Here is a 25,268-nt window from a genome sequence, read left to right on the forward strand (position 1 = left end):
GAGAGAGAGAGAGAGAGAGAGAGAGAGAGAGAGAGAGAGAGAGAGAAAGAGAGAAAGAGAGAGAGAGCACTTTGCCAATTGTCCGCCGCCGCCGCCGCGCTCTCGAACTCGCGTACACGTCTGCTAGAATCTTCCCGCCGACGTTCTCCCAATTTCCCGCGTCTCGTAATAAAAAGGCGGCCGCACGTGCCAGTTGCCGGGGAGGGGGGCACTTCGCGGCGCGACGCGCGGACGATTTATCGTCGCATCGCGACGACGTTAGGGCGATACGCCGACAATTTCAGCGCGAACGCGCGACGTGTCGTAACGGCCGAGACCGCGGGAGATCGGGAAGAACGACCTCGCCGTATTATTAGCAGCCATTATTACGATATATCTTCGCGGCGCGCGTACGCGCGTATTTATCTCGCGCGACGCGACTCGCGCGCTCTTCGTTCCAATCGCGGCCGCTGCTGCTGCTGCGGCGACGAACTTACGGAGAGAAACGCGTGAGCGCGAGAACCACTGACGATCGCAAAGTCGACCCATTTCCACCACGGAGCGCTCGAGAAAAAGACGGGTTTTCTTTTCTTTCCTTTTCTTTTCTTTCTAAATACGTTATGCGTAAGAGAGCAAACAACAATGTCGCACGTAAATTTCCTGCGGCTTCGTTCTCAACGCCCGTCACGAGCGTCAAATGCAAAGTCGTTCTACAAGTTGGAGTAATTTCCGGAAGAAATTACGGTCGCGTTTCGAGCGCGCTTCGCTCGGTCCTTCAGCGGCGAGTGAAGCGATTCACCGACCGCATTCGATTGTTCCTCAACTGTGAGGAGAAGCGACGACTGTGCGCGGTCGGCCCGCTCGCACGTCGCTGAAGTTTCGCGCTGCTCTCGTTGTTCCGTCGCGCGACTTTAAGGGGACTGGACAGTCAGATTGCTGAGAAATCGTGCTTGTTTTTGACGATATTTCGCGATCAACTGAATAAATGCGTGCAAGAGTGAAAATTTTAGGTATATTTATACAACGTGTGAAGAGTAGAAGAATTTTGTTTATTAACAAACACTCATATAAATATGTACGATATGTACAGCTGAAATATACTCTCCTCTCTTTTTTTCCAAGTTATCGTTCGTGCAGTAATTTGCTCGGCTCTCGGTGGCCCGATCGAAGAGCGAATTTTAGCTAGAAATCTTAAGGAGGCTTATCATTGTCCGGTGAAGCACTGTAAAAAAAAAATCGAACAAAATTAACAAAATGGCAGCTATTATTAGGAAAAAATTCAAATTCTTCGGTTCTTTTACGGTGAAAAAATTAACATGTCGAAGTGAAATATTTTGACGGAGCTGTCTATGGTTCACCTGCGAGCCAGATGAACAAATATTATTGCTTTAAAATCTCAAATCGACACGAAGCTCAGAAGTTTCGGAGAAATCACTGCGAAAAATTGAACGACAAAATTTCGAGAGAAACGCGTTTAAAATTCAAATGGACGTATATTGACACGAATACTTGTTAATGAAAAGAATTCTTCTATTCTGCATATGTTATATAAATATATCAAAAATTTTCATTCTTGCACGTTTATTCAGTTCGTCACAAAATATTATGAAAAAAACAAGCACGATCTTTCGCAATAATCTGACCCTCCAGTCCCCTTAACGCCGATGGACGACGAGCCATCGAGCCGCGTTTTACGTACACTCGTACACGCTGGATTTGCGACGCGAGTAAGGCCCTCTCTCCTCAGGCGGGCACGAATCACTCGGCGCAGCATGCGACAATAGGAACGTCGCGCACTCCCCGCGCGAGGGACGCGCGCGTTTCTTTCCAGCATTCGTCGTTGCGCGCTTATTGCTGAACGATTTAGTGGGGCCTGAACGATTTAGCCTCGGCGATTCCGCTCGGAGGCTGCTGCCGGCTTATTTGGCGCTCGCAATTGTCGTCTCATCGCGTCCGTCCGCGAGAGAAAAATTACACGCCGCGTCGGCGGCGGCACGTGAGAGGTCGAACGCGTTGCGACGCCCCGTTTATGGGCCCCTCCCTGGGCCTTGAATATTTTTACACTTCTCCGTAAGCCCCCGCGTCAAGTCCCCCCGCGACGCGACGAGCGGCTGAGTAATTGAATTAGAAATCGGCTCTCGCGTGTCACTCTGCGAGAGATCGCGACGAGATCGCGTAATGAGCTCGCTTGGTCGATCGCGCGAGGAAGCGCGGGACCTGTCAAGAATCGCACGCAGGAGAGAAAAGGAATTGCGAATCGTCGGGCAGTCGCGCGCGCGCGCCTTCGGCCGTGTGGTAAATTTCTCGCGGAAGCGCAAAGCACGTGAAACATTTTTATCGAGCCGCGACTGCTTTTTTTTTTACCGACGCGCATTCCGTATTTCGGAATTTGCGCCGCCGAGCCGAAACAATCGATATTCGCGAGACAAAGTCTCGCAGTTTGTCACGCGCGAGTCGGCGAGCTCTCTCCTGCGCCCGCCGGCAGATAAATCTCGCGGCGGCGGCAACGACAATGAATTTTCGCCCGTTCTTCCCCCGTTCTTTTTCTTCCACCGTTTGTTTATCCGGATCGAGCGCCGCCATTCTTGCTCGCGCGTTTTCGCGCGGGACACCGTCGCGCTCGGCTCCGCCGTTTAACTCGAACGCGCCGCTGACGCTTCACGTGCAAGTGAAAAATACCATCTGGAAGTCAGCCAGTGAAACTATTTCCAGAACGAGTGGCACAAATAGCGTTGTTGTGGCGAATACGAGCGCGCGCGCGCGCGCGCGCTCGTTGCGGCCGCACTCGCCGCGCCGCTCCGAGGAATTGCTACGCGTGAATCGCGCGCAGTCGGCTCGCGATAATGGCGTGGTTTGGAAAAAGGCGACGTAGTTTGCGCCGCGCAGGGCTTCCGAGCTGATAATCACGTCTAAATATTAATCCCGCGGCGACGATCGTAATCTCGGCGCGAGAGGCCGAGTGAGGAAGAAGGCTGAGAAGAAGCACAGCAATTCGCGATTACGATAGCCGTTTAGCGATACTCTAACCAGTATAGGTCGACAATTCAAATTGCCGCGCTCAATTTCTCCGAGGCAAAATCCAAGTCAACGCGCGGCAATGAAGCTGCTCTCGCTCAGCAAGCTCGCCAACTTGTATCGCATAAATTCATCATTGGAAGCGATCGCGATCGAGCAGCTTTTACGTCGCGCAAGCAAATTCGTCGTGCGGGCAAAATTCATTCGCCGTGCGGATTGCTTTATGATAAATCCGTCACTCGGCCGGCGCTCCGCTCGCCGAGCGTGAAATTGTCCCTAAATAATGCGCGTCTACATTTATCGCGGCGCAGCCCGGCAACGAAACAACGTCGCGCTGCTCGCCGCGGATAAGCGCGCGTATGACGGGCCTCGTAAATCCCGCTTATCAACGGGGGTGGGGGGGGGGACGTCAAGTCGATCATTGGTGGATTCGCGGTGCGCCGAAATCAACGGGAGCATCCAGCGCGGATTTCGTCAACGCGGTCGATAGGCCGCGCCCCGCCAGAGAGAATGTGAGAAGCGAGGATGCGATCTTCCTCGCAAGAATCGCGTGACAAATATCGCGAACGCGACTCGGCATCTCGCCGAGTTTCTTCAAGTTGCACGCGAAGTCTTCGCACTTTGCCAGTGCGAGCGACATCACGACATCGCTGTAAGATACACACTTGACTCGCGCGAGCGACTTGAGCGAGCGAAGACGAAGCGAGGCGAGAGGCGTTTCCAGCGAAGCCGTGGAGTGAGACTAATCGCCAGCTTTTCCCGCGAGATCCCCGATAGATAGCGTCGTTATCTCGTAGGAAACGCGCGCGTGTCGATACGACAAGTCGATCGAACATGAGAGTTCCGCGCGCGCTTTGTGCGCGCTCGCTCGCTCGCTCGCTCGCTCGCGCACAGCTGTTTCTCTTGTCTGCGACGAGAAAGTTACCTTATTGTTCGCTCACTGGAGATCTGCTGTGCTATTCTTGAGTTTCGTACGTCCTTCAACTGCAAGCACACGGAAAAGCACTCGTTACACACTTGCGGCCTTGAACGCGCTCAAACGCATCGATTGCCGATCGCACGAGGCAGGTCCGCGCGTTTTTGTGACGGTTGATAAGCGACTGATAAACGTCGTCGCTGCGGGCCTTCGTCGTTGCGCCTCGCGCAATCGAATCTCCGCGCTCGTTTCCGCGGCGTGTCGGGGCGACCACAAAGTCTCTCGCCGCTAAGGAATGTCACTCGTGTTATACTACCGCGATCGAAAACTGTGATCCGAACTTTATTTTTTAAAAATCGCGGGTAAAGCTGTGAATCAAATCCGTTTGCTCTCTTAATAAGTTGATGCACGTGTCCCTTATATTTGATGAAAAAATCATGGCGTTCCTTCAAGCCGTTTGAGAAGTTGTCGGCGGTTGTTTGTGTCAGTGAAGATGTTGCGCACGGCGATTTTTACGACGTCGAGAAATACGGAGCAAAGAACTTGTTTGAAATTTTGTGCCGCGAACGAAATTTCGCACTCACAAACGCATTGAAAATGTTGCAAAAAGCTCACGGCGATGATTGCTTGCCGGAAACAAGTTTCAGTGGTTTCAGTGGTTTCAGAAGTTTCAAGAAGGATGAGAGAGTCCGTTGAGGACGAGACCCACGCTCTGGAAGACCATCAACGTCAGCGGATGACGCTCACATTGAGAGAGTGAAAGAATCGGTGCGCCAAAATCGTCGATTGACTGTGCGAGAGATAGCGGATGAAGTTGGAATATCACTTGGATCTCGTGCCAGCACACACAATCCGTAAGAGACGAGAGCGGAATTGCGGGAGAACAACTCGTGGATTTTGCATCACGACAACTTTCGCACCGTCGCACACCTCGACCTGTGTGCGTGAATTTCTGAGAAAAAACTCAACGAACGTCGCTCCGCAAGCACCGTATTCACCAGACACCAGCAGAGAGGCCCCCTGCGACTTTTTCCTGTTGCTCCTACTGAAAAAGTCCACTTCGCGGACAGCGGACAGCGTTTCGAATCGATTGAGGATATGAAAGAAAAATCGCTGCGTGAATTGTGAAGGCCGCATACCCCGCGTCTGCCGCTAACGAGCGATGTTTCCGAACAGGACTGGATCAAACGCTGGCACATGTGCGTTGCAAGCAATGGGGGACGCTACTTTGGGGGGGACTGTGAGAATTTTCACGATTGAATTGTAACTTTGATTTTTATTAAAATACAAAGTTCCGATACCTTCTCGATCACAGTGTGGTGCAGACAAATCACAAGAGCGAGAGAGCGAGAGAGTCGGCCGGCGAACGAGCGCGAGGTGCGCGCGTGGTCGCCGACTGTGAGCGCAAGAAGCGGTCCGACCGATCGAATGGGGAAAAAGGAAACAAACAGGAAAGAGAATCCGTCCAATGCGCGCCGATGACGCGGGGACTCTGCGAATCGCGGGACAAAGGCTCGCAATTACCGCGGCCATGAACCGCGCCGCGAGTCGCCGAGTGTCATTAACAAAGTTCGCGGGTCAAAGTTACACGCGCGCGTGTACGTGTCTGTGTTAATAACCGAAGACGTCTGTGCGCCGGCCCGGTGCGTTCACGCGAGCCAACGCGACTGCGGAACACAATCGACCTCCTTCCTCGTGGAGAAGGGCTGCCCGCCCGCGCGCGCGGAGGGAGTATCGGCGCCATTTTTCCGAGTTTCCAAACGACTCCTCCTCGTCCTCCTCGTAAATGCCACGTTATCAATTATCGATTCGCGCACGGCCAGGCGTTCGGACAGGAGGGTGAGGAGCGGCGCGGCGCGCGTTGGAAAACAACGCGGCGACTGTTAATGCGCTTTCGTGACGTCCGGTCGGAGGAATGCCGTAATCCCAGCCCCGAGCCGTCGAGAGGAAATTTCGCGAAGCACGCCCGTGAGCGTGAGTCACGTCTCCCCCCGTTGACCTGATCCAATTTCTAAATAATCCGAGAGAGAGAGAGAGAGAGAGAGAGAGGGGGAAAGGAGGAAAAAAGGAGAGCTGTGTTCGCGCACGAGAGAAAATCGTCGCGGCGAAATAGCCGGCGAGCATCATCGCGCGACGGGGAAGTCGTGCGAGAGAAATTACGAGCGATAAGCAGGCTGCCGAGATGTACAATCGAGCGAATCAATGCGCGGCTGAGAGAGCGCCAGAGAGGGCCTGCCCCGAACGCCATTTTCCTCTCGCGTATCATAATTGAATCGAACGTAACGCGTAATAATTTTTCCTCGATGTTATCAGCTTTCGCAACTCGAGGAGCGCCGGCTCCTCCATCCGTGTGTGTGTGTGTGTGTGTTTGTTTGTTCGCTCGATCGAGCAAAGTCGCTCGTGTCGTTTTCGACACGTTCCTTCCGCTTTGACGCACGTTGAATTGTGCGAGGCCGCGACCTCGCACGCGCGATCGCGGACTCGTTTTTTGCGGGCCGCGACGTAACCCGAGCGTTTCCACGGAGCTCGAGAATACATATACCGAATGCGAGAAGGGGATGACTCGACGTCATCCCGCTGCGCGGATGAAAAAAGCCCGACGAGGCCCCGGCGAGGAGGATCGAGAGAAGTCGGCTCGCTCAAGATAAACAGGAAGTCGAGCGCACACTGACGCAATCGCGTCGATCACTTTCATCGCGCGGGATTCCGGCTTTCGTGCGGAGCGGTAACGATCGCTTTCATAATAGCGAGCGTGCCACAAGCATGGCGTCGTGGAGCTAATGCACTTCTTGCGACTACGAGTTCCGAGCGTGAGCGAGCGAACTGATGGAAACTGATGATGGAAACTGTCTGTCGAATAAAGCCGAATGTCTTTTTTTCGTTGCAGCCGCAGAACGGCGGTTGTCGCACCATGACCCAATCGTTCGGCGACAACCGCCCGCCGGCCGCGATTGAACAGTGTACTTTGATCGGGCTCGGCGTTCTCGCGAGCGTACTTTCAAAGCGGCCGGAATTATCATTTCCGCTCCGCCGCGCTCGACCCGCCATTTTCCGTGAGCGACGTCGACGATGCATGCGACGTGGTCGCTGGGGTACCCCCCCTCCCCCCCGATGGTATACCGTCGTAGAATAATTGCGACAAGTGTGGCCGCCATGAAGGACCCGAGAGCTTGGGCAAGTTGGGCTGGTAAGCGAGCAGCGCGAGCAAGGTAATCTCGATTATCCGCAGCTTGCAGAGTGAGATGATAATTCACGACGTCGGTCACGTTTTTGCAGTGACCGATGACCGTCCGCGATAATCGCGACGACGAAACGTCGCGCAATCGTCGCGCTCGCAGACGGAAGTGCAGAAAGCCCGCTGTTCATCTCCGTCGCGTAACCGCGCAACTTTCACGCACTCGAGTTCCCCAGGGTCAGCGGTATGAGTGGCCGCCGAAGAGGCCAATCAGCCGTTAAGGCTGATCTTCACGGCTACGGCGATAAGGGAAAGTACGAGAGGCTTTCGACGAAGATGCGACCCTTTAAGGAGCGCTAGCCGGGGGTAGTTTTGACGCACCACGACGACGGCGGCGGCGGCGGCGGCGGCGGCGGCGGCGGTGGGCGGAGGAAGGGAGCGGGCAGCGCGACGAGGGGAAATATTGATCGCACCGAAAACGCTCGCCCCAGAAACGGGATCTTCTCTGTGTCTCGAGGCGCGCCGGAAAGAGGAAAACGCGCGCGCGGGGCGGCCGCGAGAGCCGAGATCGCACATATATCTCTCGCCGGGTGAGTTTCTACGCCGAGTCCGCCGAGTATCGACGTCTCGCAGAATCGAGTCGTCGTCTCTGGAGCCGGAGCCGGAGCCGGAGATTTAAATCCGCGCCGACAGCCGTCGAAATCCTCGCCCTCTCTGTCTCTCTCTCTCTCTTTCGCTCTTTCGTGCGCGAGGGTAATTTAAACCGCGCAGGAGGCATTCGCTCGGGAAAATTGCGACACACAAATTGCACGTAATGGTTATTGCGGGGTGGCGGAAAAAAATGGGAAACGGAGCTCGAGCACACGCGCGACGACGACGACGACGACGACGACGACGACGGGGTCGGCAACACGAACCCCGAGCGCGCGAGTTGACCTACCGAGCGCGAACGAGCGCGCGCGCATCCGCGGCTCGAAATAATGCGCAGCCTGCGACGGTACGCGATTCTCGCTCGCGCCACCGTCGTCGTCGTCGTCGACACGTATGTGTCGACGCGCGTCGCGCTCGGCAATCTCACCGGTGTGCGAGCGCGTAATTTTTTCAAGTACACACGCGCGGCGCATACTCCGGAATTAACAAGTGGACGGCGAAGCGTCGCGGAGCGCCGGAGAGAGAAAGGAAACGTGCGAGCGAGCGAGCGAGCGAGAGACACAGAGAGAGAGAGAGAGAGAGAGAGAGAGAGAGGGAGGGTAGAGAGAAAATTACGAAGAATCGTTAAGGGTCCTCGTGTCATATTTAGACGTACGTCGAGCGGAGGTCGCGCGAGGGTTGAATTCTCAAGGACGCGGCAGTGACGTAGGCGAGAAGAGGGTGGTGGTCTATTTTAACCGGGTGATCGATCGCGCGCCGTACCAACCCTGCCGAAGCACCGGCACCGGAATATTTCGTAACTTCTGCCGCGCGGCCGATCTCCTAGCGCCGCTATTCGTAATTTCGGCTCGTGCGGCACGCGAGGGTTATTGAACCGCGAGATAAGAGCATCGTTCCGCAGCGCTAAGTTTCCGCTTCGCCGCCGCCGAGCGTTAAGTCCGGCACGCCCGCATATACGCGCGCGCGCGCTCGTAATCGATCTCGTTCTCGAGAAATTAGACCAGCGTGACAGGAGGTTGTTGTTGACACTTTGCTTCGTCTGACAACGCACACGCGTTCGTTATTGTTTACACGTCTCCGTCTCGTAATTGCCGCGGCTGCGGACGCGGTGTTGCGTCGATTGCCGATTGCGGTGTGTGCAAGCCGCAAATAATACGACGTAAACGTAGCCAGTTGACGACGTTTTACACGAGACACAGGTCCACCAGACTCAGCGAGGAATCTACAGGTGAAGAGACGGCTCTCTCTCTCTCTCTCTCTCTCTCTCTCTCTCTCTCTCCCTCTCTCTCTACTTTTGGAACACCCTATGTATATATCGCTCAGTGCAGCAGGCGTGCTTTGCAAAGCAACGTTTGCGGAAAAACGTTCGCAGTACACCGAGTTATCGCGCCAAGCACGACCGAGGGAACGTCAGCCGGTTCGCGAAGAGCCGCGCTGGAGACACGCGCTGGTGGACGAAAGATACGTTTTCGATACGTCGCGCGTTACGGAATCTAGGCCAGCCCGATAGATTGTTATCAGCGATAAGTGAGGATCGTGTCTCAGGGAGCGCGCTTCTCCCAAGCTGCTTATTTCCCTTTTCGGCAATTCGCCTCCCCGTCGCCTGCGCGTCAGCGATCGTAGAGAGCGAGAGAGAGAGAGAGAGAGAGAACAAGAGAGAGAGAGAGAGAGAGGGAGGGAGGGAGGGAGGGAGGGAGAGAGGGAGGGAGAGATAGAGAGAGAGGGAGGGAGAGAGAGAGAGAGCGACGGAGCCAAGTCGCGAGAGCCGGGAGAGCTTTTGTAACGTGGGCGGAAAAGCTCAGATCAATATCAAGCGCGAATTGGAACGTTACGTTGCGAAGATCGACCCGTGACCCAGTATGGACCCGCCCGTAGGTAGGGCGGCGATAGTGGCGCCGTCCGAAAGATTATTTCGCGCACATGCGGGCAAAAACGCGAGCGCGCGCACGCACGCACGCGCGTATCTCGGTCGAGAACGCGCGACCGTGTTTTCCACGAAGCGAGCTTTCCCGCAGGCGTTGTTGCGGCGGTCGGCGCGGATCAATCGAGAGGCGATTATTTCGCGAATGCCTGCTGCCCGATTAAACGCGCATTTTCACGCTCGAGCGGGGAAGCGCGAGCGCGCGCGCGCTTTTCGGACAGCGGACGCGCGCCGTGCCGGCGTGCGAAAATTGCAGCCGAGCCGCGCACGCCTCTCTCTCTCTCTCTCTCTCTCTCTCGAGCGCGCGCGCGTCGCGCTCTTCTCCAGTGCCTCCGGAGGAGATCGCTTTATGAAAATGGACGCGACATAAAATTGATCGCGCGCCAGATTCCGACCTGCTTCTAACGGGTGGCGGACTCGACTTGGCGACTTGGCGCGCGCAGCGCCGCTAGAGGGCAGTGCGCTCGGCTTATTTATTTATGCACGTAGTCGAGCGGAGCGGACAAGAGTCGAGGGTGAATTGCTGAAATTCATTCCGCGCCACTGTAAGATCTTTCGCGGCCGCGCTCCGAGCGGGGTTTCGCGCGCTCGGCGGCGGGAGTAACCGGATCGAGAGGAGAGGTGAGATTGCCGATATCGGAATGAAAGACGAGGTCTCTCTCTCTCTCTCTCTCTCTCTCTCTGCCTTTAATAAGGACGCTTTTGCCATTGAGCAAGCTGGAAAAAACCCATTGTGAAAGCATACCGGGAAGATAAGCGAGAGAAGGACACGCCGCGTTCGAGGGAACGTTACTCGCTTCTCGAGTTCACTTTACAAATTTATAAATCTGCAAGTCCCCGATCCCCGAAATTCGTCATATTTGAGAACGACTGGAAAAAAACGCACCACTTGGCAGATATTGGAGAAATTACAGCTTATGGCCATTTTTAACCGAGTTTATACCCAAAACAAAAATATCGAATGAACATTTCGCGCGTGCGCGACAATGCGAGCTCTTAAAATTTCCGACAAGTACGTCTTTTAACCGGCGATCGTGTCGAGGCAATTTTCTCCCTCCCTCCCTCAAGGATGACCGTTAGACCAAATGGGGAGAGGATTAAAGCGGGACATTTTCCTCCGCTGGAAGAAACGCGCTCGCAAAAATCGACCGCAATAGAGCCGGTGAGTTGCGTAACGTGACGAGGAAGCAGACGCGACATCCGCGGACCTTGGGACAAGAGGATACGATGGGATAGCTTTGGCAGTGCCGTGTGATGCACCTCGAAATAGCGAACGCGCCGCCGCCGTCGTCGTCGTCGTCGTCATCGTCGTCGTCGTCGACCTCGCAAAGGTTGCCGCTGCTTCGTTCGCTTCGAACTAATTCCTCGTAACCGTCCATGGTAATGCAATTTGCCTATTCATGCGCGTTCGAAGAGCACGGACACGTACGCGTTCGTACGAACGACGCATAAGAGAAAGAGAGAAAGAGAGAGAAGGGGGGAGGCAGGAGGGAGCAGCGAACGATAGGAACGTAGCTTACCGCAGGTGCACGCGGCGATAACGCGACGACGACGACGACGACGACGACGACGACGACGGTGTGCGCGCGAATTACCGCGGTGCGGTAATTATTGCTCGCGTGTGTGACGAGCTCGGGAAAGAAAAGGAAGATTCTAATTGGGATGCGCATAATCCTGGGCGGCAAAACGCCCACGGATATGCAAGGACGAATCGGCCGGCCCGAGCTCCGGCTCTTTTTCCTCGACAACGCATTATCGTGGCGCGGACGGCTCGTGGCGATGTGTTGAATGGATTTTTCATCGCTAATTGTGAAACGGGGATAAGAGGATAGAGATAGGGAAGAGAGAAGCGCGGATAGATAGGCCGACGGATACGCGTGTAAATTTCAGACCGATGACAGCCTCGTGACGCGACCGGCCTCCGGCGAGCTGCTTCGATGCGCGTTTTTAGTCAGCTTTTGCTATTAAAAACGCGATATAGTTCCGATCGAACAACGTAAAAGAGAGATGGAGAGAAGGGGGGGGGGGTGATTTTTCCGCGACAAATTATCGCGCTGTTATCGCCACGCGTTATCACGACGTGGCGCCCCACATAATTGAACATATGCAGGCTATCGATGCCGATTCGCGGGCGGACTGGCGAGACGGCCGGGAAAACAACGAGGCGCAAGTTTCAAGAAGCCGAAGATAATGCGCAGCCGCCGCCCGATCGAGACACGATCGAGCATCATTTCTATTTTACTGGCGTCTCCGGAAAGTCATCTCGACATGCGCGCATCCAGCACGCACTCGCGGCCGCGGAGGATTGTTCCGCAAAATTCCGCGAGCCGCTCGAAGCAACGCGCGTCGCAGTTTCGTGCGGAGAGATGCACGCATCTACTGCGCGATTCACGCCATCGCGATTTCAGCCGCCGTGCCGACGTGTTTTCGGCCGGGCCTCGTATTAACAAGGTTATCATAGCGGCAGGAACGTCGCGCAGATAAGTCCTTTATTTATACAACGAATTAACGCAAATTCGCGCGCGCGCGCGCTCGTGATCGTTATTACACGTCAGAGAGGGAGGGAGAGAGAGAGAGAAACCGGGAGAGAGATGTACGCGCGCAGCGATAAATCTCACGAGGCGAAACGCGCACGCCTCGCGACGGCGCTGAATCTGCGAAATTGCCACTCGTCCTCGCTCTCCATCCCGGGCTGTGTGTATGTGTGTGTGTGTGTGTGTGTGTGTGTGTGTGTGTGTGTGTATAAGTGCGTGTCCGTCCGGTTTCCCGACGACGTCGCGCTCCGTCTTATTTTTTTCGTTGTTGCTCTCTTCTTCCCTGGCCGCGCGCTGATAAAGTTACGAGCCGCGCGCGAATATCGGCTTAACGACGCGTGAAACAATCACGACTCTCTGCGTGTTCGGCGCTAGCCGGCTTTAATGAAACGCGCCGTTTTATGGTCTATACTGAAACGGAGCTTCTTGTTATCGCGAGCGCGCGCGGAACTGTTATATACCCGCTGCGAGATATCGTCTATCAACCGAGGCGGCGAGGTAAAACACACCTTCTCTCTCTCTCTCTCTCTCTCTCTCTCCCCCCTCTCTCCCCCTCTTTCTCTCTCCCTCTCACCGCAAGCGCGGATTTCGATCGACCGGGCAACTCGCGAGGGCACGAGGACACGGGGATCTTTGCAGTCGCGATGTTACCGCGAGTGAATTGAATTCTTCGCGCGAATGCTCCGGCTGCGTCCCATTAACGAGTCTCGCGCGCGCGCGCGCGTTATTTTTCGACAAATAATCATAATGGCTTCATGAATTTCTGATTATTCGTCGATCTGAATAGCGCATGCAAGGAATATTGATTCGCGCAACTCTGAATGGCGGCGCTCGGTTGGCACGCAAGTCTGCGCAATTAATTGTAAAGATCTCGGAAGACCGGTCGAAAGTCGAAAAGTTGCGCGCGCGCCTGCGACTTGTGAATCGAATTCCACTTAATATCGCGCAACGACGACGGAAATCAGTCATCCATTATTCAGCGCGACGCCGGGCGTGCGAAAATCCGAAAGAAGACGCATACAAAATGCAAGCTTCTCACGGCCCGCTTGCGGCGAACACAAGCTCGTCGCTCTCGTTCCCTCAGCAGCGCACGACAATCAATCGTTAGCACGTAATCGTCAACTACCGACGACTATCGCGACCTATTTCCACCGGAATGGACTCGAAATGACTCTGAAAAAGATACCTCAGACGAGGGGCGAAAATGTTTATTTATTCGCTCCAGTTTTATGCAACGATAGAGGGCTCGTCGTCGCACCGCACATTTCCGTAATCTCCGCAGGAAGCGATAAGAATTTCTACGAAAGACTACAATAACCGGTCGTCCTCGTCCGCTCGCCGTTTGCAAATCTCCCTCCCCGCGCTCCCCCGGCGAAAACGCCGTCGATTTAATCCTGAAGCACAAACTATGGGTCCGGGAAACCCTCGTCACCATGATTGACTGTAATTTCGGTTCAGCCTCATGTTTTCGGATTCTGTTTTGTTTTCTTTTCGTTTTCAAGCTCTGAGGCTTGGGGAACATCAAGAAAGTTCGTGCCGCTTTAATATATAATAAATAATTGCGTTGATAAATGAACTTTTGTCTAAACATAACCACACTGTAAGAAACGATGTGTTAAATTTAACATATCTGTTCATCTGTGTCTCAAATCATCCACTCTCACTTATGTGCGTTAATTCAACATGCAGCAAATATGTTAAGATGTAACACATATAATATGTAAAAAATTTAACACTCGAATACCGTCAAGAATCACAGTTTGCGTTAAATTGACATACAATGAATGTTGCTTCAACAATTGAGAAAGGTAATGACGTACGATTTGATGAAATGAAAATGTTAGATATTGTTAGAGTTTGACATAATCTATGTAATCTACTGAAAATTCGATCTTTACATACCAGAAATGTTAACATTATACACGTAACACATGATAACTGTTATAATGAGGAAAGTAACACACTTTAGGTATGTTGACTCCAACATATAAAATATGTCACGGCAAGAATTCATGCATTTACATGTAAATTGTGTTATTTTAACACTTGGAAATGTCATTTCGACACTTGAAAATAATTCTAATCTCAGTTTAACGCAGGAAAGTCTTGGTAACACAACAACGATACGTTAAATTAATTAACACACGACTGTGTAAAAAGTTTAACACTTGAAACTATCTACACACACAAATAATTTTAACAAAAGTACGAAATGTTTTCAACTGTGCGTATGACATAATTTTTCAATCGACGAAATCTAAAAACGGCACGAACTTTCTCACTCACCCGACGGTAGCAAGAGAGCCTTTATTTTCCCAAGTTGTCAAGGGTACGAAATAAATATCTCGAAAACAGAGGGTTTTTGAGAAAAATCCGATTTTCGCGGGGTTTACGGGAGTGCCTAGGTGCGCGTTGCAAGAACGCTCGGCCGACAGCGCACGCGCAGCGAGGATTCGTGCGGACATCGCGCGACAGAATAGCGTCGTACGAGCGTGAATAACAACACGAGAGAGCGGCCGTTCCGGCCGCTTTCAAAGCGGCCGCACAGTTTTGCTCGCGCGCGCACCGATTTCGCGTGCAGGTAATGCAAAATATCGGGCCATAAATTCGGCGCGGATATCGGACTCTAAACGCGCTCGAAAATTATGGCACGCCGGAAAGGGCGATAGATGACGCCGAAAGGAAAACGAAGCGCGCGCGACCAATCGCGGCCTCCTTGTGTAACTCGTGTGCGGCCAATTGATTGGAACGGGCGTGGGCGTGGGATCGAATCGATCAGACCGCCGGCCGGTCGATTGTCGCGCTCGTTCACCTGCTCGCGAAACGGAACGCGCTCGCCCGCGTCCCGGAAACTCGCCGCTACGTTGCTCCACTTTCAACGGCTCCCGTCCGTGCTTTCTCGTCCTTGCCTTCTCTCTCTCTCTCTCTCTCTCTGTCTCTCTCTCTCTCTCTCTCTCTCCTCTGGCGCTCCACCCCGTCCTGGCACGCGCGGTTGCGAGGGAAGCGCGAAACGGCTTTCTGCGATCGTGGCGAATCGATAGGGCCGGGGGACAGTTTCAGGCTCGAGTTTTCCAGTAATCCAGCGGGAGGATGCGCTACTTGACTCGATTCACGGCTACGTCCTCTTCAGCGAGACGACGGAAAACGCAAGTGGGCGGTATGTATAAGGCAGTATATCTTTCTAAATCATTGCGTTTCTCCTTTTCTCGCCAGTTGCCGGTTTCGTCAATGTCACTAACATATTTTATGCGAAGTACTCAGACAACGAAATGGCTGCGAGAAAAGAAGGAACCTTGAGGTCCCCCGCGTGCGCGACCAAACGACCGTCACCACGTGCGTGCCGCGCCGTGTAATTATCGCGGAGTTCTCCTCGCGTCTGCGGCGCGCGGCATCGTTTTTCGCAGACTAATACTATACGTTTTTCCCAATTAGGTACCTCCGCTTGCAATAACGCTATCGACGGCGTTACACAAGGTGACGCGCATGTCACAGTCACACGCGTGTCACCCGCGACGCCCACCTGAGAGAGACACAGAGACAGAGAGACAGAGACAGAGGGACAGAGGGACAGAGAAACAGAAAGACAGACAGAAAGAGAAAGAGAGAAAAGTCGATCGTTCCTTCATTCTGCGGCGTTCTGCGCGAAATCGTCGACGCGACGAGCCGCGGAAGCGACGGAATCGGCGGGGGTGAAGCGAGCGCGATTTTTCACGTGTCAAACACGCGTGCGGCCAGCCCGTCGGCGATCGGATCGATCGGGCCCGGTATTACCATGGCCGTCAATATCGCCGGCTTTCATGTTAAATGCAGAGAACTTCGAGGAAGCCGAGCGGCGAAAGTATAAATAATGCTCGAGCACGGAGGCGGCAGAGGAGGATGAGGAGGAGATACCGCGACCGGCGACCCCGATAAAGTTCACTCGGCGCCCCTTAAATGAGCGCGCGCGCGCCTGACCGACGGACCGAGGTGTGCTCTCTTTGGAGAGAGACGCCTGCTTTCTTACGGCAATTCTTACGGACGCGCTTCATTCGGCAGCGTCCGCTGTGTGTCGCGTAATTGGAAGTTGAGAAAATCGGGAGGGTAAGAGAGAAAGAGTCGAGCGCGCTCGTCTGCTTGTCTGAACTCGCGGCACTCGAAACACGAAACAAAGTGGCGAAACAAAGCGTGACATGAGAAAGCTGGGTCGCGCGCAGCGGCAAGGTACGAGACCTTGCCTGAATAAAATACACCCGCGCGTTCGCTGCGTGTACGTTCATCGCGAGAGCGCAAATTTATTATATACGGCAAGTTTGTTATATTACGGCAAGTTGATCTGACTGTCCGCCGCACGGACGGAGTATCCCGTCGGCTTGGCAGCGCGACAATTTACAACGCACGTGAGATAATTATTTATTAACGCGAGATAACACGTAACGCGGAACGGTATATCCGCCGAGCTGTCCGCCGCTCGGCACTTTGTCACCTTAAACGCGAACGTTAATGTCTTGGGGAAAAATTGCCTGAGCGCGCGCGCGCGCGCTTACATAAGTCCGCGATTATCCGCGCGTTTGACATTGGCAGCTGCGTTCGAGAGTACGACCGCGCGCGTATGGATTGTTCCGCCGATAATGCACAATCGTGCGCGCTTATGTAAGCGCCGTTAGAAATTCGCGCTCCGACACGCTCCGCAGCCGCGCGGTTTCTCGCGGCGCGTCGCCGCTCCGGTGCAAAGGGTCCGCGCGCTCTCGCGCGGAGAGTCACGTGCCGCCGTTTCCTACACGACGAGCACGAGCACGAGAATACGAGCTGCGAGAAGCCGATCATCCCGTTGAAGCGCGAGATATTTCGAGTCGCTCCACAGCCGCGCCGCCTGCAGTGCGGCTCTCCGTTTAGCACGGTTCCGCCGCGATGTCGCAACGAGACGAGATCGGGAGCGAGCGCGCCCGCGCGCGACTCTCGTCCCGAAGACGTCTGCTCGGGCCGCGCGCGACTTCGCGCGAGGAAAGAGCAGCGCGACCGCGCGAACAGACCGCGAGTTATGCGCGCTATTTGTAAAAATACGCCCGCGTCGGCGGCCGTTCGATTATGCGAACTCGCGCGTGCGGCGGATACAAGGGAAAGGAGGACGGCGGGAAGTGTGTATGGCGAGAGAGAGAGAGAGAGAGAGAGAGAGAGAGAGGGAGAGGGAGAGGGACGAGCAGGGCCGAACGAGAAACGACGTGTCGGGGTATAATTGGCTGAGCCAAGTTCAAACGCTCGTGTCTCTGGTCGGGCGACATTCCGCGGGCGGACGAGCCTTTGGTATGCAAAATTCACGGGAAACACATAAGTGCACATGCGCGTGTGCGCGCCTGTGTGTGTGTATGGGTGGGTGCGAGGGAGGAAAAAGGACGAGCGCGAATAAACAGAAAGAAGCGCGGAAATCGTCGCCGCGGCGCAGTGCGGCGCGGCGCGTCGAATCGATTTCACACCGATAACACGCCGCGTATTAATGGGAATTCTAATTTTCATTCGCGCAGCGCGCCCCGCGCATCGCAACGGCGGGATTAGCGGCGGGATGTTTCATCTCGTCGCCTCGGCCTCGGGCGGCGATTTTAATCGCGATTTTAGTCGTCCCTCCTCCTTCCCCCCGTCTCAGACAGATCCGCCCGTCGTTGGATGATCAGGAACAATCGCGCCGAGCGAGAAATCGATTTCAGCCGGTCGAGTGGCTCGCGGTCCGCCGGTAAATCATCGCGGATACCACACACACACACACAATTAGCTACTCGCCAAGGCCGGAGAAAAAATATGCCTCGCGCAGCTTGGGAGATGACACCGTGACGACCGAACGTTCCCCCGGCGCGGCGTTTCAACGAGCTCCTTTTAAAGAGCGAATTCACCGTGACAGGCGCGTGACAGACACAAAATACGCCGTTGTTCGATTCCCCCCCCTCCCTCCTCCCTCCGTCCCGCGAGACAGAGAGACATTAACATGCAAACGTGGATCTCCGTGGTGGAGCGACGTTAATTGCTTAGTTGACAATTAATTGCGCCGCCGCGGCATATCTTTTTCCCAGAGACGGTAATATATTTTTCTTCTCCTCTCCGCACGTTCTCGGAGAAACGCACGCGGAGAACGACCGCGGTTCTCGCGCAGGTGGACTCGCTCGTAGGAACGGGCGGAGGATGATCGGCGTGACGTAACACGCCGCACGTCCGAACGACGACGGGAGAAGATCGGGGGGCGAGGAGAAGGCTCATGAAGGACGGGATAAAAGAACAAAAGAAGAAAAAAAAGAAGAAGAAAGGAAGCACGACGCGCGGCGGAGAAAAATTAAATGCCGCGGTTCGCGCTTCGCGCGATTACGCAACGGCGCAATTATCGGCGGAAAATTCGTGAAGCAACGGAGCGAGGAATATCGTCGCCGCGCTGCGCAGGAAGATTCACAACGACCAACGAAACGCGAACGAAGACGAAGCACGCGCGGCGCAGCGAGTACGAAAGCGTCAAGAGTCGCATCACGGGGGTCGCTTCGCTCGCGGTAACACTTCCTGCCGAACATATCCGACCCGCTCGTCGGTCGATCATCGATTCGCCGCTTGCGAAACATCCCGCAGCTGCCGCTGGCGCGGGATATATTTGCGCGCGCGAGACAGTCCATTGGTGACTCCGGCAACCGGAATCTGGGTCAGTTACAACACCTAACGGACGAAACGCAAGGCGAGGTGTAATCTTTGACACGGAGAACGAGAGAGAGAGAAAAAGAGAGCCCGACGACGACGACAGCGTGCCGATGCCAAATTTAAATCCGCCGTTCACGCGAACGCGCGAGCGCGAACCAGCAGAGATCGCATCACGATCGGCGAGAGCGCGGTGAAGCAACACCGTGGGAGTCGCGCCGGAGCGGATTCCTGCTCTTGTCGGCGTTATTATCGACGCGAACCCCTCCCTCCCCCCCCCCCCGATCGATCGTCGATCGTAAGAATGAGGAAGACGGAGGCGGGAGAAGGAGGAGACAACATGTCAAGTTCGCCCGGCGCGCGCGGAAAACGGACGCTCGCGGCTGTTGTCGTCCGCGCGGACTTCCCGAGGAGAGGAGAGGAGGGGCGAGGCGCCGCAAAAATCACTGCGCTAAGAGTCACGTCGAGAGTCACACATCGTGCTTCTTTCCGCGACACACAAGGCTCTCTGCAGAGCTGGATAACGCGCAGCGATCGATCGGTCGAATCGCCGTAGAAACGGGACAGAAACAAAAGTGTAGAGCGCGAGAGTGAATCGCGCGCGTTAACATGTTGAAGTAATACGACAGCAGTTGTACCGCGCGCTGATGTGTATCCATCCACCGAAGAAGCGAGATTGCAAAAATCTCGCCGCAATTGACGCCCACCGTTGACATTCTCCCGCTGTTTCACGACGAAGCGGCCGGAGAATTTTGCGCATTCGGGTTTCCTTTCGCAAGCCTTCCGCATTTCGAAAGCAAGGAAACGCGGCTCGCGCGCGCGCGTGGCTGCACAACAACGTCACGTGTCGTACGAGCGGTTTATGTAACGAGCATGTACACAATGTTTCATTCGTAATCTCCGTCGCGAAAAGTATCACCGATCGTGACTTCGGCCTGCGAGAGAGCGGCTACGCAACGCGAATATAACGCGAGGTCGACGGGCGTGCGCGCGCTCGTCAAGTGCAAATGACGGGCCGATCTGCTCGCTCGTCTTTTCCTCCACTCGTTGCTGCGAGGGTCAATATTTACGAGACACGTTTAATGCGCCAAAGGGTAAGGCTCGCCCTCGGCGCCGCGCGGCGAGCTTTACACAGGATGTACTCGAGCGAAGTCAAAGTAAACGGAAGCGAAGGGGCAGAGAGAGAGAGAGAGAGAGAGAGAGCGGCCGGGGAAAATTGATCACGGCTTTACGGCGTAAGGAATATGTCGCGGATACGTTGCCGGTTAAATAATACGGACGACGCGGGTCGGGCTGTTCAGGCTGTGAAAAGCGCGAACCGTCATTGACACTCTCGCTCGCCCACGCGCTCGTCAGCGAGAAAGGAAACTACGCGGTGAGGGCGATGAGCGAATCTCTAAAGTTGCCGTTCTTGTCTCAGTCGCGGAGGTCGCGGAGAGCGTCTCGCGTCTTCTACGGCTCATCCCGGTTCAGCGGGAGGTGATGTGCACCCTAGCGAGGTGCGGCGACCGGGTTTCACGGCGGGCGAACGTCGCGCGCGCGACTCGGCCGTGTCGGAGCTCTCATTTGGTAGCGCGCGCGCAAGTGTCGCGATGGCGGATTCAGAGCGGCAAGGTTGAAACGCGTGGAAGCGTGCTACTCCCTCGCGCGTCTTTAAAGAGGCACACTCACTCCACTCGGTTAGGCCTGGCGGGAGCGGCGCGAGCCCGAGCGCGCTGGCGAGTTCACGGCGGACGACAATCTCGTCGCACGCCGCAGAAGCACCCCCCGGTGGCGGCAGCTCGTGGTGCTTTCCACGAGCTAACGCGATTATCACGGACCCTTTGAGCCGACGATGAGCTTGGCACTCGAGGCGATCTTGGGGAATCTGTGCCAGTCGGATCGCACACGAGGGGACACGTCTTCGCGAGCGAAAAGCGCGGTCGAGCGGCGACAAAGTGAATCAGCGAGCATCGTTTATTTTCAAACTCTTCGTCGTTATTTCTGATTCTCGGCAGAGCGCGATCGCTTCATTAATTGCACCGGCGCGAGTGCGGTGGAGAGAGAGAGAGAGAGAGAGAGAGAGAGAGAGAGAGAGAGAGGGTACGAGAGTCGAGTTGCTGCGCCGGGTGAAAAATTCAGCGCCGAGTGTAAACGGTAGCGCCGTTTGCGACGAAATTGGCCGACCGGTTGATTCAAGATTCCTGGCCAATCGATCGCGCTCGCGGCCCTCGGCTCGTACCGAACTCCTATCAGCGTGGCAAACACGAATAAGTTGATGAGCTGATCAAATAAAGATGACCGGAGTTGCAACGCGAGCCGACCGAGATAGCTTTACGTTCACGGCCTGTGCTCGACAACGGGGGGGAATCAAATTTGCCGATTTGAAATTGTTGCTTGCGGAAACGGCAACGGCCGAAACAGCCGCTGAGGCGGTACTCTCAAACGCACACATACACACACACACACAAACACACGCGCGCGCGCGCACCATCGGGAAATAGCGCGAAGTTGCAATTTTAATGTCGTCGATCGATCCGTCGAAACGACAACGACATTCACGCAACGACAGCTGCGTATCGATCGGAGGTGCGACGAACGTCGAGTCGTACGCGACGGCCGATAACGCGCGCGCGATTAAGAGGACCATTAGAAAGTCGTAAAAGCTCGCTCGGCAAGTCGGAAAAATCGCCTTTGCTTCCGCGCGAGGTATATCTTTGCACTTCTTCGTTTCTGCGCCTTCACCTCCTCCTCCTCCTCCTCCTCCTCCTCCTCCTCCTTCTTCTCCACCACCACCTTTTCTCTCGTTCTCACGTACGCGCGACACACAAGCACGCGCACGCACGCACGCACGCACACACACCCACACACGCACACATATACTCGCATGCGATATACACTGACGACACAGCGCGAGCGAGAGCGCGATCACGAGAGCGCGTACACGTTTTGCTCGCTGCTGGCTACACGTGCGCTCTCGCGCGCGCACGAGCGCGCGACGAATCATACACACCTGTACGTGTTACTCCTCGGAGTGTCGTCGCCGCCGCCACCGCCGCCGCCGAGTCGTCGTCGTCGTCGTCGTCGTCGTCGTCGTCGTCGTCGTCGTCGTCGTCACCGCGCGGGCACACACACCCGTCCCCCAGTAAATCCGAGCCTGCGGCCACGACGACGATGTTCCCTCCGCGCGCACCTTCCTATCCGTATCCTGGGGGATCTGTCTGCTCCGCGCTATGCACGCGTCTTATTACGCATCGGACAAGCCGCGTGCGCACGATCCAATGCCGCCGGACGGTGTTGCGCGGCCGAGAGTGCGAAAGCGCGAGGCTTTTGCTTTTCGTTTTTCTTTCTCTCTCTCTCTCTCTCTCTCTCCCTCTCTCTCTCTCTCTTTCTCCTCCTTTCTCTCTCGCTCTCTCGCTCGCTCGCTCTTTATCGCTCTTTGTTCTCTACCTCTATCCCCCTCTCTCTCTCTCTCTCTCTCTCTCTCTCTCTCTCACTCTCTCTCTCTCTCTCACTCTCTATGTATCTCTATCTCTATATCTATCTCTATCTCTCAACCTGCAACGAAAGCGCGAACGTGGTGAACGAGGAAGAGCAACACGCAGCTCGGTGTACCAGCGGAGACTGGCGGCTTCCCCTCGGTCTTGTCGAGTGCTGGCCGCTATAGCGGAATAGTAGATATATAGCGCGCCACATATCGTGTGTACACGGTCCCGCTCGTGGGTGCCCACCGCGGGACGGCGGGGTAGCCGGGGGGTTGCTTGCGGGGGAGTTGGGTCCGTGGAGGTAAAACGATATTGGTACCTCTCCGGGGGCAGAGGGGGCGCAGAGAACGTCGGCGGGAGGAAGCGCGAGAGGGGGCGGCGCGGCGGCGGGAGGAGGAGGGGGCAGGTCGCACGCTCTCGACGTTGTGACGTAATTCGAGTCATCCTGGATGTGTGTTGCTTCGCGTGGAGGGGTGCGAGAGGGGAAGGGACGTCGTCGCGCGGTGGGGAGCAGCGAATCCTGCCGGCAGGGAGAGAGAGAGAGAGCGAGAAAGAGACGGAGAGAGAGAGAGAGAGAGAGAGAGAGAGAGGGAGAGAAGGAACGCAAGGGCGCGATGGAGGGGAATGCAAGCGAACGGGACGGAAGGGGTGGGTGGCGGTCATTAGTGCTACTGGGACACGGAAGCGAATTCTCGACGGTACTCTTCGTCGCGCTCGCCCTTTGCCGACTCTCCCTTCCCTCCTTCTCTCGCTGCTCCTCCGGCACCACCGCCGCCGCCGCCGCCGCCGCCGCCGCCGCCTCTTCCTTCTCCTCCTCCATCCCCTTCCTCTTTCGCCTCCCACGACCAGGTACCACAGCACCACCCGAACACCCTGGCATCCCTCTCGCGCTCTTTCCACCCGAGGGGTGCAGCCACGGTGCAGCCACGGTGCATCCGCGGTGCAGCGTGGCCCGGGGGTGCGCCTGCACTCACTCGGCAGCTTCGTGTATATACATGTATATAGGAAGGCTCTTCGTCGTCGGCGGAAGCGAGACTTGCTCAGGGGTGGCTCGTGTGTAACGAGGCAGCGGCGGCGGCGGCGGCGGCGGAGAGGGAACGAGGGCGAGGGTTGAAGGAGGACAAGAAGGAGGGGTGGAAGATTAGGCCGCGCTCGCGACCTCGTCCTTGCCGGGACAAGATCGCGGACATTCTCCCTCTCTCTCCCTCTCTCTCTTCTCCCGCGGTCAGCGATTTCGCATACCGGCGCATACGCGACGCGCGCTGCTTCGTTATGGAAATTCGCCGGCGATACGCGGATGTAGGCCTGTTCGCGGGACGCGCCGTTGAGAAGCTTCGGCCGAGCGCTCTCAATGAATTTGCCTAACGTATAGTTAATAATGCGAGCCTCGCTTCTCGCCCCCGCCCTCCTTCGAAATATATACCGAAGGCTGAGTAACGGATTAATTGGTGAGCCGTCGTGAGAGAGCTGCTGAAATGTAACCCGATTTCCTCGCCTTGCGGTCTCCACCGCAACACGGTGGATCAATGTGTTTCGCGATAAATACAGACGCGCAAATATCGGCCCGTGAATGGTCGTCAATTATTCGCCAGTTGACGGGAATAGTTACGCGGAGTTTTATTCACGAATATTACTCGCTGCTTTCACCGCGAGCTGTGCACAACACGGCGGTGGGCAAATAATTCTCAACATTTTTCGGAACGTTTACATCTCGAAGCGGCAGCGCGATTCCGTCGATTTCGAATCGGTCGTTGCGATGCCATTTCGAGGGATTCGACGGGAGCGGGACTTTCGGGCCGCTGGGATGGATCTTAATCACTCTATTACCGTGTCTTAATGGTGGATGGCTTGTAGCCTCGGTGTGAGGATCCGCGCGCTACGGGGATATAATTAATTTCGCATTAACTCGATTCCGCGTTATCTCTCTCGCCACAAATTGCGAGAGACATTTTCAATATCCCCCGACGCAGCCTCTCTCCTCCTCTCTCCTTTTTTCCTCATCGACGCACGGCGAGGACAATGCACTTTAATCACCGGCCCCGCCTCGCGAACCGCACTCCGTGCGGTTTGATTTTTCAAATTACCGCACGTCGTCTCTCGAAGGGAGGAGCTTCGCAAGTTTCCCGGGCTACGCTCCGCGCGCCTCGCGCGTTTTCCAATCGTGAAAATTAATTCATCGACGGCGGACGACACAATCGCGAATTTGCTGCCGCCTGCCGTATATCGTATTCATAGCGCAGCGCGAGCGAGGCGGCTCCGGTGTATAAATTTGCCCGTGAGAGAGCAGCCCGTGCGCCGTAATTACGAAACTTCCTTAATTTCCGCGGATCCTTTGTGCCCTGATTTACGCGGCCCGTAAAATGGCGGCGATCCGATTCCCGCGGATTCGAACGGCGCGGATCGGCCGTTATAGCGCGATACGCGAAAGCAACGTATCCTTCAAAGTTCCGGCCGAAGAAGAGGCGATATTGATCAACGCTATACTGAACTCTGACATTTGGGATTATAGCCGGGCCGCGCGGGAGCCCGGAGCTCCCGGAGCTCGCGGAGCAAAGCCATTGGCGAAAACATCGCCGCACTACCTAGCCGCCGATGCATCGCGCGGAATTGCGGCCTGACAATTCCCTCGGAAATCTTCGGTTCAGTCTTCCGTCCGCGGAGGAGACGCTGCCGAGCGAAAGGTACACCGGGGCTTTGCGAGTATCGATAAAACGAGTGGCCGTCTGCCAAAAGAGGGGGGCGGGGGGAAGGTGCGCACTCTCTTGTTAATTTTAGTCACGACTTTACGATGGATGCGTGACTCTCGCGAAATATAATTTCGAGGGTAATTTCAGATAAATAAACGTTTCAGAAACTCGCATGTAAGATGAATAATTATTTCGAGAGAGAGAGAGAGAGAGAGAGAGAGAGAGAGAGAGAAAGATATTTACGTGAAATAAATAACGGAGCTGCACTCTCTCTCTCTCTCTCT

At 55.4% G+C, this 25,268-nt stretch overlaps 1 protein-coding gene across 1 annotated transcript in view; it reads right to left on the minus strand.

The window, feature by feature from the left end:
• The window catches only part of LOC105187921 (protein Tob1), an 85,861-nt gene extending 63,401 nt beyond the window's left edge, over positions 1-22,460 (minus strand). Inside the window, exons 1-2 of the mRNA XM_025303975.1 lie at positions 21,826-22,460; positions 3,920-3,978 (exon numbers count right to left, since the gene is read on the minus strand). The gene's annotated coding sequence lies outside the window, so the exon portion shown is untranslated. The remainder of the gene's footprint in view (positions 1-3,919; positions 3,979-21,825) is intronic.
• Between the last annotated feature and the right edge of the window lie 2,808 nt (positions 22,461-25,268).

This window comes from Harpegnathos saltator, unplaced genomic scaffold (assembly GCF_003227715.2).
Source record: "Harpegnathos saltator strain DR-91 unplaced genomic scaffold, Hsal_v8.6 scaffold58, whole genome shotgun sequence".
Taxonomy (NCBI): Eukaryota; Metazoa; Arthropoda; class Insecta; order Hymenoptera; family Formicidae; genus Harpegnathos; species Harpegnathos saltator.